Below are 14,159 nucleotides of genomic sequence, written 5' to 3' on the forward strand. Positions count from 1 at the left end.
TGGAAATGTTATGGAGACTTTGCTGAAAGCAGTCCATCACCCAAGAAGTACAGACCAGCCCATTCTTACCAAGTTACTCCTAAGTCACCCTGACCTCATTATTTGCCCATAATGTGAGTGGATATTTATTTAACGTCTCTTTGTACGGAGATTGTCAATTGGTCTATGTGCCTGTCATCTGTCTGCATTAGCATTGTCTGTTCCTTAAAAAGGAGGGTTACAGCTCAATGGCAACAAAAAGGTGCTGGGGAAGGGCACGCGGACGCAGAGTGGGAGGTGACCGAAAGTGCAGAGAAACCCCGTAGCTCACCTCGGCAGGCCTGCCTAACCTGGTGTCTGAGAGGCAGCAGCTGGAGGCAACGGTTGCTCCACCACCCACATGTGCACTACAGCACCCAGAGCATTCATGGCCCTGTTGGGTAGGCATTATTATCCCAACTTTACAGATGAAAGAGTCAAGGCTTAGGGTACTGGAAGGGTCTTAGTCACATCAGAATTTAGCAGCGTAATCACTTATTCCCAGGGGAGCTCAAGTGCAGAGCCAGCTCATGTTGAAGTTGTTCTGATCAGTCCTAGTCTTCCCAGTGGTAAACAGCCATAAACCTAGTCTAGCTCTGGAGTAGGTGTATTGAGAAGACCCTGGTGCTTCTCCACCAGTGGCACATTACAAGGCAACAAGTGAGAATGGGAGAGAGCGCGGGACCCTCCCTCGGCTCTCCCAGTAGCGCACAGGCCGCCCCAAGGCAGTGCACGCTAGAACAGCTCCTCCTTCTGCCACCAAGGAACTGGAGTTTGAAAAGAGCCCCCAAGAGAGACTGAGAAGCACACTGGGCTGGCTACCCCTCTGGGCTGTGTCTTGGGCACAGCCCTTGAAATCTCCACTTCCTGCCACTGTATTGTTGATCCTAACGGGGGCTGAGCCTGAGGCAGAGGCCTGCCCACCTGTTCCTGCAGAAACCCCTGTCCCTTCTTCCTGGGCTCAGCGCTTCCAGACCTCCCTCACCGACATGATTTATTGCCTTCATTAAACAGAATGCTCAGCCAGACTCAATGGATTTCATGGGTTTCCCACAAGGAAATTCCCTTGGGAAGCAAGCTGACATGGTGTCTGAAAGAAGAAAGAGACCGCAAATGAGAGCAATCGCCCTGACGGGTGCAGCTTCCCTTCCCCTCCCAGGCCTTCTCTAACGTGACGGAGCTGGGCCAAGACCCCAGAGGCGTTTCTTTTTTACTTAATTATCTCCAGGGAACCGTAGCTAGAAACCAGGCACACCCGTGTCCGCCCTACAGGGCAGGTACGCCCTTGCTCGATGGCTGGGGCCTGAGCGGGTCAGAGGTCTTAGGGTGACAGAGCGCTCTTTCCCACAAACAGACCCTTTCGAAAAGCCAGGGATGCGAGGTCTCCCAGGTGGAGCCCTCCAGGCAGGGCAGAAACAGACTCCACATTACCTGCTCCTTCAGTCAGGAGCCCGGACGCGGGGGAGGAGGGATGCTGCTGGCTTGGCGGTGCCGAGCGGAGCCGGTGGCTGGATCTAGTCCCTGCCTGCCCCCCAGGATTTAGGAACTTTGATGACAGATGAGTTCACCCTGCTGCAGATGAACAAAGCCTCTGTCAACAGCATTAGTGGGGGAGCAGGGTGGCCCACTGCTCAGTTCCCTCCAGACTTGCTCTGTCATAGGCTCTTCTGGCTATTCAGAAATTACTAAACATTGGCTTCCTGGGCTAAAATCTTTCATGCAAATTAAAAGTGGGCGGCGATAAAGATGCATTTATCTCTCTCCCACCCACCCATCATCTTTTCTTCCCTGAATCTACCCCCTGCACCCCAGCACCACCAAATAAACATTCCATAGTCTCTTATTATAATATAGGTAGAAAAAGCGGCCCTGGATCCCCATGTTGTCTCTTCCAGGTGTTCATAACTGGGAGCAGGGCCGGGGGAGGTGCTGTGCTTTCCTGCCTCCACTCATTGGTTCATCAGTTTCCCATCTAAAAATGAAGCTATTCACAAATATTACTGCTGGGCATATTTCTGAGGGTATGTGTTAATATAAGTGAAAGTGCTTAGAAATCTTCAAAAGATAAAAGCTTTTTATTTACTCATATACAGTATTTGTGTGAGTCTAGAAGTTAGTTAGAGGTCTTTGTAGTGAAAGGCTGCAACTTTGATGTACAATTTAACAGGTCCAATGCTTTCCTTGGACTTTCCCTGGGGTGAGGGAGCTGACTGTGGACTGGTTCTTGGATTTGTAAGTGAGTGGGGTAGGAGGATGAGTGCAGCCAAGCTACTGAGTCCCCTGGAGCAGGTACAGAAGGAAGGGGACAGCAGTGGCCAACAGCCTATCTGCCGAAGGAGTCTGGGCTGGGTGTCATTCCTGTCCCAGCGCTGGAAAGGGACGCTCCAGCCGAGAGGGTACAAGGTCGTGCTCAATCCCAGTCTCCCCCTGCCAACACACACACACGCCTCCACCCCTTCAGGATGCCTTTTGCACTGGACATGTGCAAACACTAGATAGAAAGTGGAGACTCTATGTTCTTAATCCCTAAAGGAGAGCTTCCAGGGTACTTTAGAATCTTAAAAAGAACACTAATACTTCTTACTAAACAGAGTAACTTTCTCAGAGCAGCAGAAAGGGAGAGGTCATTACTAAACTGGTTCTCCCCACAGCCCATGGGCATCCTCGGGGAGCACAGGGTTGGCCCAGCACGTACACAGAGGAACACACTCAAGGCGCTGCAGGCTCAAACCCAAAGCCACACCCTCCTGCTCCGTGCTGCTGTTAGCTCCAGCTTTGTCTTTGTTTGTTCTTCCTTCCCAGCCAAACTTGGGTAGTCTGCCCTCTCTGTCCTCACTAACACAGCACACACTCCTGAGACCCCTTAGACTCTGGCTTTCACTCCACTTGCCCCCCCAAGATGTTCTCCCACAGGCTACTGGCCACCTCTTCATGGTCCAGTCCATGGCTGCTCAGTCCTGTGCAGAGCTCCCTCTTCGTGAGGCCTCTGCAATCCTGTCCCTCCTGAGCCTCCTGTCAGCTCTGCTCTCCCTTGGGCACATTGCCTCGCTGACTCTTTGCCCTCCATTCCTTAGATACTGGCTTTCCCCAGGTTTCTGGTGGTAGTCTTCTTTGTTTTCCTCATTCTTCGTAGTTTTAGTGGAACTTTGTCATTCTTTTTGGCTGACTAGCCCTCCTTCTGTCAGAGAATCTTCACCTTGGAGCTTAGGTGGGAAGCAGAAATAGTCTAGATACTTCCCAAGCTTCCCCTGAAGCCAGGCTGTAGGCCTGTGACCTGGGCTCTGGCAAATAGATGCCCTTGACACCTACCTTCGAGTGGGGAGCTTGGCTCAGAAAGGCATATGCTGGCAGGCTCTGTTCTGGTGAGGTCTGTGCTGCTCTGTCCAGGGGCTGGAAGTACTGTCTGGTGTCCAGAATACAAGCTGGGTCCAGACCCAGTGTTGCTATGAGGCTTTCCACAAAATTATTTGAGTAATAGCATCACATTGTCATATTTGCTGGCCTGCTGCCATCTTCACCCCCTGTTATTAATTGCACCTTCTAAACATCTCTCTACTTTGTCTCCTCCCATGTCCCAGCACCACTACATTAGTTTAGGGACTCATTAGCTCTCACCTGCACTACTGAAACAGCCTCCCAATGAGTGTCCCTGCTTGTTGCTCCATCCCTTTCCACGTAATTTGCAGTGACACCAGAATGGTCTTTCCCAAATGTAAATTTGACTCTGCTGTTCCCATCTTTAAAAACTGCCAGTAGCTCCCCATTGCTTCCAGGACCCTCAGGTTGCTCCTCCCAGGACTGCCCCTACACCATGCTGCAGCCATCCTGAACGGCTTGCTGCCTGCCTGTGCCACACTGACTGACACCCCCAGGCCCTTGTTCACTACGATCCTGGAGACCCCTGCCTGCTCCAGTCTCAGCCACCTGCTGCAGCAGCGATGACTCTTCATGTGCCTCTGGTCCTGACTGAGAGCCGAGCCTAGCGGTTCACTGGAAGCCTCACCTTCGGAGAATGGAAATGCCTGTTTTCCTAAGCCCCCTATCCAGTGTCCCTAGAATAAACAGAACCCTAGGAGCCTCCTTGCCATCCTCACTGCCTAACTCATTCATGTGCTTCTTCAGCACATATCTATTGATGGACCACTCGGTGTGAGTTACTGAGCTAGGTGATGGGATCAAGTGGTAGACAGAAGTCACTGTCGGTCTTCATGGGGCTCGGTGCCAGCTGAACTCCCACTGTCTGAGGCCAGCCTGCTTGCCTGGACTTCCGCAGTGTCTTTCAAATTCCACTCCAGTTCTCCCCCACCTGCTCCCCACCAACCAGCTCTTTATTCCCTCTCTTCTCACAGAGGGTTGCATTCTAACTGCTGTGTCCTTTCCTCCACCTGGCTTGACCTCTTTGATCTCTAACTCTGTCATCCACACATCTCCAAGAACTATTTCCTCCTAGAAGCCCTTGGTTTGTGTCTGACTCCATTCCTTGGATCGGATGCCTGATTATGAATGCCAGCCCAGGCTGGACTTGAGTTGGTCATCCTCAGGGATCTCATTCATCTAGCATGCAGCTCTTCTGTGGCAGGAAGTAGCTCCCATGATCACCATCCCAACTCCACCTCCCATCCATACACCACGGTTAACCTCTTCCTTCTCTCTACATTGTGTAACTGCAAGTCTTGCTATTTATACTCCCTCTTCCCCCATGATTTTCCATGTCTGGCAAATATTTACTCTCCCTTCAGTCTACAAAGGTCAGCTCCTCTAGGAACTGCCCACCCCACCTCTACTTTTCCCATACATTGTCTTTGCCGCATGCTTGTATCTGTATTAGCACTTACCCAATTCTACTGTAATTCTGTTTTCCCCACTTGACTCTAAACTCCATGATGCTGGGTCTGCAACTTAAAGCATTATCGTATCCTCTCTGCCTGGTCAAGTACGTGACATAGAGTAGAATATCAACATAAACATAGTAAATGCAAGGAGAAAATCCAGATCTCACGTATCTTTAAAATTAGATCCACTTTCCAGTGCTCCTTTTCTATTAATGGCACATAAATATTTATGCAAGGAGTGGGATGAGCAAATGACAATGCTAGTCTTCTAGCCTTGGGTTCTAAACCTAACTCATCTTTCATTTCTCCTCTTCCCTTCAGCCAGAGGCAAATGTTTAACAATGGTGTCTCTGGGAGAAAAGCCCCGTTTCATAGCGTTTTATAAATACCATGGTGTAAATTCTCTCGCCACAATCTCAAGCTGCCAACATGATGGTACTCAGTGTGGACCTGGGAGAAGATGTGCGCAATGACTTCTGAGCCAATAGGCACCAGTTCCAGTGTGCCTCGGCCTTCACTCTTACCAGTGAGTCAGCTCTAATCCAGCTAACCCTCCCCCAGTCCCCAACCACCAGCTCTTCTTCGTCAATTTAAGCCTGACCACATCTGCCCTTCCTTCCATACTACACCTTTGCCCCAGAGGGATCTGTCTTGCCAGTGTTACAAGTTTTCATTGCATTTCACTTGATGGCATAAGAAAACACAAATGTATTCTCTCACATTCTGGAGGCCGGGAGTCTGAAATCAGTTTCACTGGTTGGAAATCAAGGCATGGGCAGGGCTGTGCTCCCTCTGGAGTTAGAAGGGAGAATCCATTCCTTGCCTCTTCCGGCTTCTGATGGCAGTAGGCATACCTTGCTTGGCTGGTGGCTGCAGCACTCCAGTCACTGAATGCAATGAAAAGCCCTAACCCTGTGGTCATGTTGCCTTCTCCTCTTCTGTCTGTGTCAAATCTCTCCCGGCCTCATACAGGACCTCTGTGATTGCATTTAGGGTCTTCCCAAATAATCGAGGATAATGTCTCCATCTCATGATCCTTAACTTGATCACATTTACAAAGACCCTTTTTCCTATAAGGTAGCATTAACAGGTTTCAGAGATCTTTGGGGGCCATTACCCACCATATTACATTTATTACTTCAAAAATGCCTAGGCCTTCCCTGACCATCACTGCCCACAGTGCTGAATGAGCCATAATAGAGAGTAGCGCCAACTTTTGCTCCTGCCAGTGAGCCTGGTACATTCTCCCGTGCTTTCTCCCACTTGCCTGGCCTTTTCTGGTCTGTTTGGTTTACCTCTGGTGTTTCTCAACCATTAGTGATCCTAATTTCCTGATGACACTCTTTTGACTTATAATAAATAGCAGATTTGTTTTTCCAAAGAATGGAGTTATTTTAATGGTTAAATAACTCACTGGATATTAGTGTGCTGTGTTCTAAATTGATTGTGTGTGTATGTGTGTGTCTTGACTATATCCTTCATCAGAACAGTTTTATAGAGGATGTGGAGAAAATAAAGCAAGACATGGGTCAACCAGCCCCAAGGGAATGTTGATCATTCATAATAAATTATGTGAGGAACATATCTCTTTGAGGACTAGCTATAATGGTCCCATAGGATGCTCATTCATAAACATTCAGGTATTCAGGTATCTAAAAGCATATCCCTACCCCTAAATGTGGAAAATTTGTGAAACAGGAGAATAAATAGAACCTAACACGGCCTACTCTACCCTAACATCACTCTTATTGACATGTTGATGCCAGTAAAACTTTGATAACCATCTTTGTGCAAATTGTTTTCCCATATTTAAGGTTATTTCTTTATATCCATGAATTCCCAAAATGACTGAGTCCACCAGAATACTGTTAAAAATACTTCAGATCACTTCTGCGCTTCAGTGGTTCTGTGCCATTTTCAACCCAGAGATCCAGGCCTTTTGTAATCAGCCCACCTCTAGCCGTTTAAGCTTCCTCTTCTTTCTTCCCTTCTGAGAGCCACCCACTGCAGCCACACTGGTCTCCTACCACCTCCTGCATCCTGCGTATCTGTCCTTTGGCTCTGGTCTAGCTCCTCAGCTTCCTTGAATGCCCACTCTTCTCAGATTGCCATCCCTTGACTCTCCTTCAAAGCCCAGTTCAAGTCCCCTTGTGGGAACATTTTCCCTTAAAAGGGCTGCTGCATATGGGGTCAGTGTCTACAGGGAAAAGAGTGTCCGATCTGGAGTCACAGTCTCTGGGTTCAAGCCCATGAGATGCCTGAGATAAAGTAATTTCTCCTTCCAGGGCTTCAATTTCCTAATTCATAAAACAGGAGTTACGGTCCTGGCTCAGGCTACCTCCAAAGCTGCTGTCAGAAATAAATAAAATGATGAACGAAGATGTTTTAAAAGCTTCATAAATGCAGGGCATTAATGTTATTTCTTCTTTCAACAATTCTTCTTTTGTCCTTATTGTCTGTGCTACATAATGAATAGCACTTCATATATGGACCTATTTATTCTTCAACAGCAACACACACCTGGAACTATATTTTTGCTGGAGATAATGTTGTATAAGAAGCTGGCTTGTTCACCGTGGCCTGTGTGTGTGCCTCGGCCCTCCAGCTAGATGGGCATGTGCAGGGGTAGGAGTGGCACCTTGTGCTTCTATTGCTCCTCATGACTCCCAGCACAATGCTGGACACAGTGAAGGTGCTGAGTAGCCCTTGAATGGGTTCTTGTGCAGCCTTATCATCATACCATCCCAGATGAATAGCCTTCTTAAAAAGTTTAAATTATCATTAAGTTTAAAATTATAAAACAATCTGTATTAGCTATAGACATTGTTTGCATCTCAAATATATGTTACTGTGTCTTTAACCAAAAAAATGGTGGGAGGGTAGTGGTAATTTTGTATTAATCCCTGACAGTGGCTTCTGAAGCCACTGGAGAATATGCGGCCATTTAAGTTCTCCTTTTTTATCACCCTTCCCCCAGGAGATTTAAAAAATATAAATCATGAGTAAAATAAAAGTTAACAAACTAGATGAATAAAATCTTCAAAGCACACATTTTAACAGACGACCAAAAATTTCTAAAATCATATTCTTTAACAGTGACTGAGAAACTATATGATACAAGTTGACCACACTCTTCTAGAAATTTCTAGAAACCCCAATTTATAAAATTAAAATTAAGAAGCTAATTTTCACAGGAGTCTTTTACTAGGAAATCCCTCATTCTTGTATCATTCCTAAGTCAATTAAAATAGACTTACTGTTAAAATATTTAATTTTCACTCACCTAATCAGGACCACAAGTATTGAATAAAGTGAATTGCACCTACACAAATTTAAAAGTTGTGTACTCATAAAAATCTTCATTGTTGACATTTACTTGCTCAGTGAGTCATTTGCTTAAAGGCGATCTTGATTTTTTGCATTTCCTGCTTTGGTTGAAATGTTTCAGCTTAAAGATATGTGATAAATGGGAGTTTCCTTATCTGAAGATGAGGCACCAGAACTGGTCTCAGTTGAAGGAATTTGTACTCCAACTGAGCAAAGATTGTTCTTTTAACTCTCCTTTGATACTTGGCACTGAACCAAGGCAACTAAAATTAGCTGCCTTCAGAATCCAGGTGTGGGCCAAGTGGAAGCAATTCAGTTTGCCCCAGGAAGTCACAGAAATTGTTGAAACAGTAAAGACACCTCTGTTCAAACTGCCTTCTTCACTAAAGCCAACCTTTCATGACTGCCTCCTTCAGCAAAAAATGGAAAACCACAGCATTTCAGAGCTGAAAGGGACCAGAGAAGGCATCTCGAATAATCTCTTGATCCTGCAGCTCAGGGGAATGAAGTAGCTGGCCTCCCTGAACCTGTTTCCACATCTGCAGCATAGGTATTACTTGCCTGCCCACATCTCACAGGCGTTGTGAGGATTAAGTGAATGGACTCTTTAAACTGTAAGCATTAGGTATGCTTTATTCTCTTCTATGGTCACTTTGGAAGTTTTAAATCATGTCTACACGTTCTTTCACACTCCTCCCGACCAGAAATGCCCTCCTTTTAGGTATAGGCTGCCAGCCATGGAGACTGCTGGTGACAACAGATGCAGCCAACTTCTGAGGCCAGGTCAGAAAGGGCAATTCAGCTTCTGCCTGGCTCTCCCAGCACACTTACTCTGGAAGGAGCTAGACACCATGTTCCAAGTCCACAGCCCCTGAGACCTCCATGCTGGAGGAAGCCACGTGGAGAGGCCTCGTGGAGCCCTCCAGTCAGCAGTCCTAATCTTCAAGTCCCTCCCAGGCTGAGCACCAAACAGGTGAGCAAAGGAGCCTCAGGTGATTCCAGCCCCCAGCCGTCAAGATAACACAGATTTTGAACCTTCCACATTGATGTCCCGACACTTTGGAACAGAGATGAGCCATCCTTACAGTACTCTTTCTGAATTGCTGCCCCATAGAATCCATGAGCAGAAAAAAATGGTTGTTTTTGGCAATGACATCTGTGGTGTTTGTTACACAGCAATGGCAAAAGGAACATCACAGTGGGTGACAATGATCGCATCAACTCCAGGGACACCAGGTGCTGTGCTTGCTAGGCCAGGAGCCATGGCAGCCCTGCCTGCCCGCACCTCACCAGCTACACCAGAACCAGGGAGGAAGTCTTGACTTTTCCCATTTCACAGTAAGGAAACTGATCATCAGAGGGGCCAGTGACTGACTCAAGCTCCACAGGGACTAAGTCGCAGGACTGGGACAGACTCGTGGGTCTGGCCTGGCTGCAAAGTGCAACCCTAAGCTGCAGCCAAGGCCCCGCATGTATGGGTGGCAGCCAGACTGTCAACGCCAATGTCTGGACTTCAGTCCAAGGCCCTGTCCCTTACGCTCAGTGTGCTTGGCCCCAACCCAGAGTGAAACAGCCCTGCAGCTTTACTGCAGAAGCCTGGCTTTGCCTCACAGTCCAAGTCCATCAGATCTAGCTTTTTTCTGAGCTGCAGGGAGAAAATGACAAATAACTCACAAAGCAACTCATTCACACATCTGTGATCTCAAAAACATGCTATGTGACCCATTTGTTCTTGGCCCCCAGAGCCATTAGCACACTTGTGATAAATTATCTAGAAGGTTCTTCATACACTGGTGTTCCCAGCCAGCTCCTGTGGTCTGCCAGCCTCCAGACTGCTCCTACACAAGGGCATGTGACTCAGGCTGCTGCCCAGCAAGGCTTTCTCCACCTAGAAAGGAAAATCCATGCCAGCTTTGGCCATGGTACCTAGGGATCCCCTGAATCTGCAGATCTACCCAAAGTGCCCTGATTAAAGCACGGGCTTTGAACATCTTTGGGAATGGTGCTCAGAGAGCACAGCTTTGCTACGCACTGAAAGATCTACTTTGGCTTCTCCTGTTTATTCTCTGAGCAGAGGCACCTGCATGTTCAGTTCTTCCAGACTTCACCAAGCCCAGTCCCCAGGCACCAGTTGCTGGCAAGAGGCCGCCCTCTTCAAAGGCACTAACTCTTCCACTTAAAACTGTCACCACCATGGAGCATGAAGGGTACTGGCTTGTTCCATCCTAGCAGTCAAACTCCCACACAGTCCATGTCTCATCCTCTGCCATGTGGCTGTAATGCTCCTAAAGGGCTCTGAATGAACAGCACCTCTGAGCTCAGAATGGCCCCAGAGCACATCTGTGGGAGCTAGGAGGCTTCTCCTCAGGCTACAGCCTCCAATTCAAGGCAGCACTGAGCTTCTACCATGTGCCAGACATTGGAAATACTAAGAAGCATAAGACAAATTCCTGCCCTCATTCACAGATGAAGGCATTTGCTCTCCGTCTTGACTTCCAGGCACAGCATCAAGTGTCAGTCGACTATAAGGTGTCACAAGTAAATCATTATCAGTAATGGGAAGTACCAAATATTTTAAATAAGAGCAGATTCATGGTTATATGTACAATGTTGTTACTTTCATTTGTTCTGACACAGGAAAAAGGGTTGGCGAGGGGCAGTCTGAGCTCTGTGAATGGCACATGGTGAATGTGACACTCATGAATGTCATCTGCCTTGTGCCTAGAATGAAAGGGCTGAGGACCGCTGGTTGCCCAGTGAGGGCAGGGTGTGGGCCTGTTGCACACAGACCGTACTCCATATAACTAACCAAGGAGCCTCATCTACCCTTTCTCATAAAGAAGGGGCTAGCCAGCCATAGGTTGCTTTTCAAGAAGCAGACAAAGCAGAGGGACTGTTTTCTTTTGTCTCTGGCAAGATTTTGTTTCCTTGCTGTTTGTGTAGGAAGAGAACAGTAAACTGGTTACAGCTGTGACAATATGTGTTATTAGTATGAGCTTCACCTCTCTAGTTGATATCTCACAGATGAGCCATGACAGATCATGTGGTACCCTGTGCTATGTTAATCTCTTCAATAATAATAAGTTATTTATTTCTATAGCACTTTAAACTTACAGAACATTTTCATGTTCATTGGCTCCAGTAGGTTCAACTTTAAGATGCTTTGGAGGAGGTCTTACCCCACCTATTCAGGAAGAAATAACCTCAAAAAGGTCTTGCTCCAAGTCCATAGCAGGTTAGTGACAGAGCTGGGACTCAAATTCAGGTCTTCTGTTTCCAAACGGTGTTTGCTGAATTATACCCAGATTGTGTTATACTCAGCCTTGCCGTGGTTAGGAGAAAGCTTAGGAGAAAGCCGGTCTCATTCTGTTGGATCGATGTCTCACCAGCTCATGGAAGTTTGTTTCTTGGTAATGGTGATACCTCAGCCTCTTTCTGCCTAGTCTGTCTTTTTGGCTTTGTCTTGTGAGGCAGCCTTCCCACAAAATTCTTCCACTTTAGGTACACACACACCTCCCCCCAACACACACCCAGGACTATCACACACTTGGCAGAGAGGAATACTTCCACTTAGAGCTCAGTAAGCAGCCCAAACCTGTGACTGCTTGAGAGCCCACAGGACTTCCTTCCCACTGCGGGACAGGAGAACCACCGCAAGCTGCCGCCATTGCCTAAGGGGCTGCCATTTGGGCTCTTTTGCATGTGGGTTTAAGTGTACACTGCTGCGACTGAAATCACAGGAAACATTGCAGAGAAGAGGGCGTAAAAACTCCTCCCACAACTTTGCCCCTTTCCTCCCAACACATCTGCACATATGCACATATATGCACGTGCATACATGCACACACACACACTCCTGCCCCAGATCAAGCATTAGTTCTGTACTAAGATGTTCCACGTGGGGGTCACCTTTGCAGGGGAGAATGTGGTGCCCAGACTGTGACATGGGCACTGCTCTTCATGTGCCATTTAAAGCCAAGGACTTTTCACCCCTTAGTAAAAGTGTTTCTCAATCAAAGTGCTTATTGAACTTCAAACTGAATGGCCATTTAAAGGGTGATTACAGCACTCCCACAGTCAAAGAAATGACATTTTTGGCTTTGTTAATGCTGAGGCTTGGCTCAAGGTTTGAAGGCTCGATGGGATCCTGCCTTGTACTTGCAAACATTTGGAGAACTGCTCAGTCAGCTTTCCAGGAAAAGCCCGCCCGCACCCCACTGTGTTCCTTCAGCTTTGGTCTTGTCGACACAGGGATCGCTGAGAGCCTGACTCTAAAGCTCAGCCCTCTTTTGTTTTCTGAACATGTAGGGGGAGATGCAAAGTAATGAGATAACAACTGATGAAATTATGGGTATCAGTGGGGACACCTTCCATTTATACATTTCATTTTCTGGAGGGTGTACATGACATTATTTAACCCATACAACACATCTCAGGTGACACTGAGCCAGACTTTTTATCACTGTTATGCAGATGGAGAGTCAGAAATTTATAAATACAGTAAGAGATACAGGGTGAGAGACTATGTGCGTGGCCGTGTGAGTGCACATGTGTGCTCTCAGAAAGGAGGAAATATTCAATCACTCAGAATTATCTAAGATGATAGGGGCTTTTGTATCATTTTCATTTCTTGTTTTCTATTCCACATCAGGGTTATCTGGAGTCACACTGACTACAGGGCTTACACCAAATGGAGTGGGAATCCCCCCAGGCAAGAGCCAGCCTGCAGCTGAAGTTCACGTGCTCTTGACGAATAAGAGGGGAGAGTACATGTCCTCTGTCATGTGTTGTATGGCTCTCTATCTGGAGCCTTGGACAACTTGAGTGGATGGTGGAGAAGTGTCAACAGCACATATAAAATGCACAGAACTGAGAGTCAGAAATGTAGAGCTATGTATAACCTTAAAGGACTAAATTAAGCTGCTTTTTAACTGAATGTAGTGTTCCAGAATGGCTTTTTTCCCCCCTTTTATGTTAGTACCTTTGGCAGCATAAATTGCCCCTTTTCTAGAAAATGATGACTGGCCTAGAGCCGTTCAAGGGCTATTTGGGGGTCCTCTATCTTCACCACCTCCCCTTCATTCTGTCTTCCCAACACCATCCACTTGTCTAATAATCAACCCTACTACCTCCAAGTAGCACAAGAGCCCTCCTTACTACAGGCTAGAAACAGCCTGGTGGCCAATCTGGAGAGCCCATCACCCACTTTATGTTACATGTGTTACTGTAAACTTTTCATATTACTTTTCCTGTCCCCTGGTAGCCCTTGAGGATGGGTAAAAAAGCCAATGAAGCAAGTTAGAATCTTGTGCTTTCCAACTGCAACTGATATTGTTACAAAATACATTTGTAGAAATTATTTTTCAACAAAACCAATAACAAAAACTAAAGGGGCCTTGGTTAGTTCATAAGAGGTAATATATCATTTGGCCAGAAGCGTGTCTGTGCCCAGTGTCCCCCGCCATGAAGCACACTCCAGGGCACAGCTTCTTGAAAGGACAGGAATGATCTTTGGCAACAACAGTGTTCAGAGTCCCAGGACTTTTACAATGATCCCCTTGCACTCCCATTGCCGCTGTACCAGGGACTATGTAAAAGTTAGCCTCGAATGTGGTATGCTGGCCCTACAGATGTCTTTTAAGCTTCTAGAATTGCCTGGAAGGAGGGCTAGATACTGAGCTCTACTGACTTCTCTGGGGTTGGGAAGGGGTGGTTCCAGCTCAGTCCCAGTAAGAAAGCTATTGTGGTTGGGGCCTGTCCAAATGGGCAGGTGAGTGAGTCTAGCCTCTGGATCCTGGGGAAATTGTGCCTTTGGGTTCTTTGTTGAGATACAAAGAGTAAGACCCTCATTCATGTTTCCCATCATAGTCGGGGGTTTGTGCTCAGACTGGGGAAATTCAATGGTCTTCCAAAAGGAGCACATGGTCCCTGGGCCTGGGGAGTGAAGCTGGGCCAAAGAAGTGGAGCCAGTCCTAGCTGACC

General features: G+C 47.1%; 1 long non-coding RNA gene across 1 annotated transcript; it reads left to right on the plus strand.

Moving 5' to 3' along the window:
• Positions 1 to 9,423: 9,423 nt before the first annotated feature.
• On the plus strand, positions 9,424 to 13,092 carry LOC140848709 (uncharacterized). The gene is made up of 3 exons (XR_012129817.1): positions 9,424 to 9,515; positions 11,320 to 11,412; positions 12,829 to 13,092. It is a non-coding gene; the product is annotated as an uncharacterized lncRNA (long non-coding RNA).
• The last annotated feature ends 1,067 nt before the right edge of the window (positions 13,093 to 14,159 follow it).

This window comes from Manis javanica, chromosome 4, assembly GCF_040802235.1.
Source record: "Manis javanica isolate MJ-LG chromosome 4, MJ_LKY, whole genome shotgun sequence".
Lineage (NCBI taxonomy): Eukaryota > Metazoa > Chordata > Mammalia > Pholidota > Manidae > Manis > Manis javanica.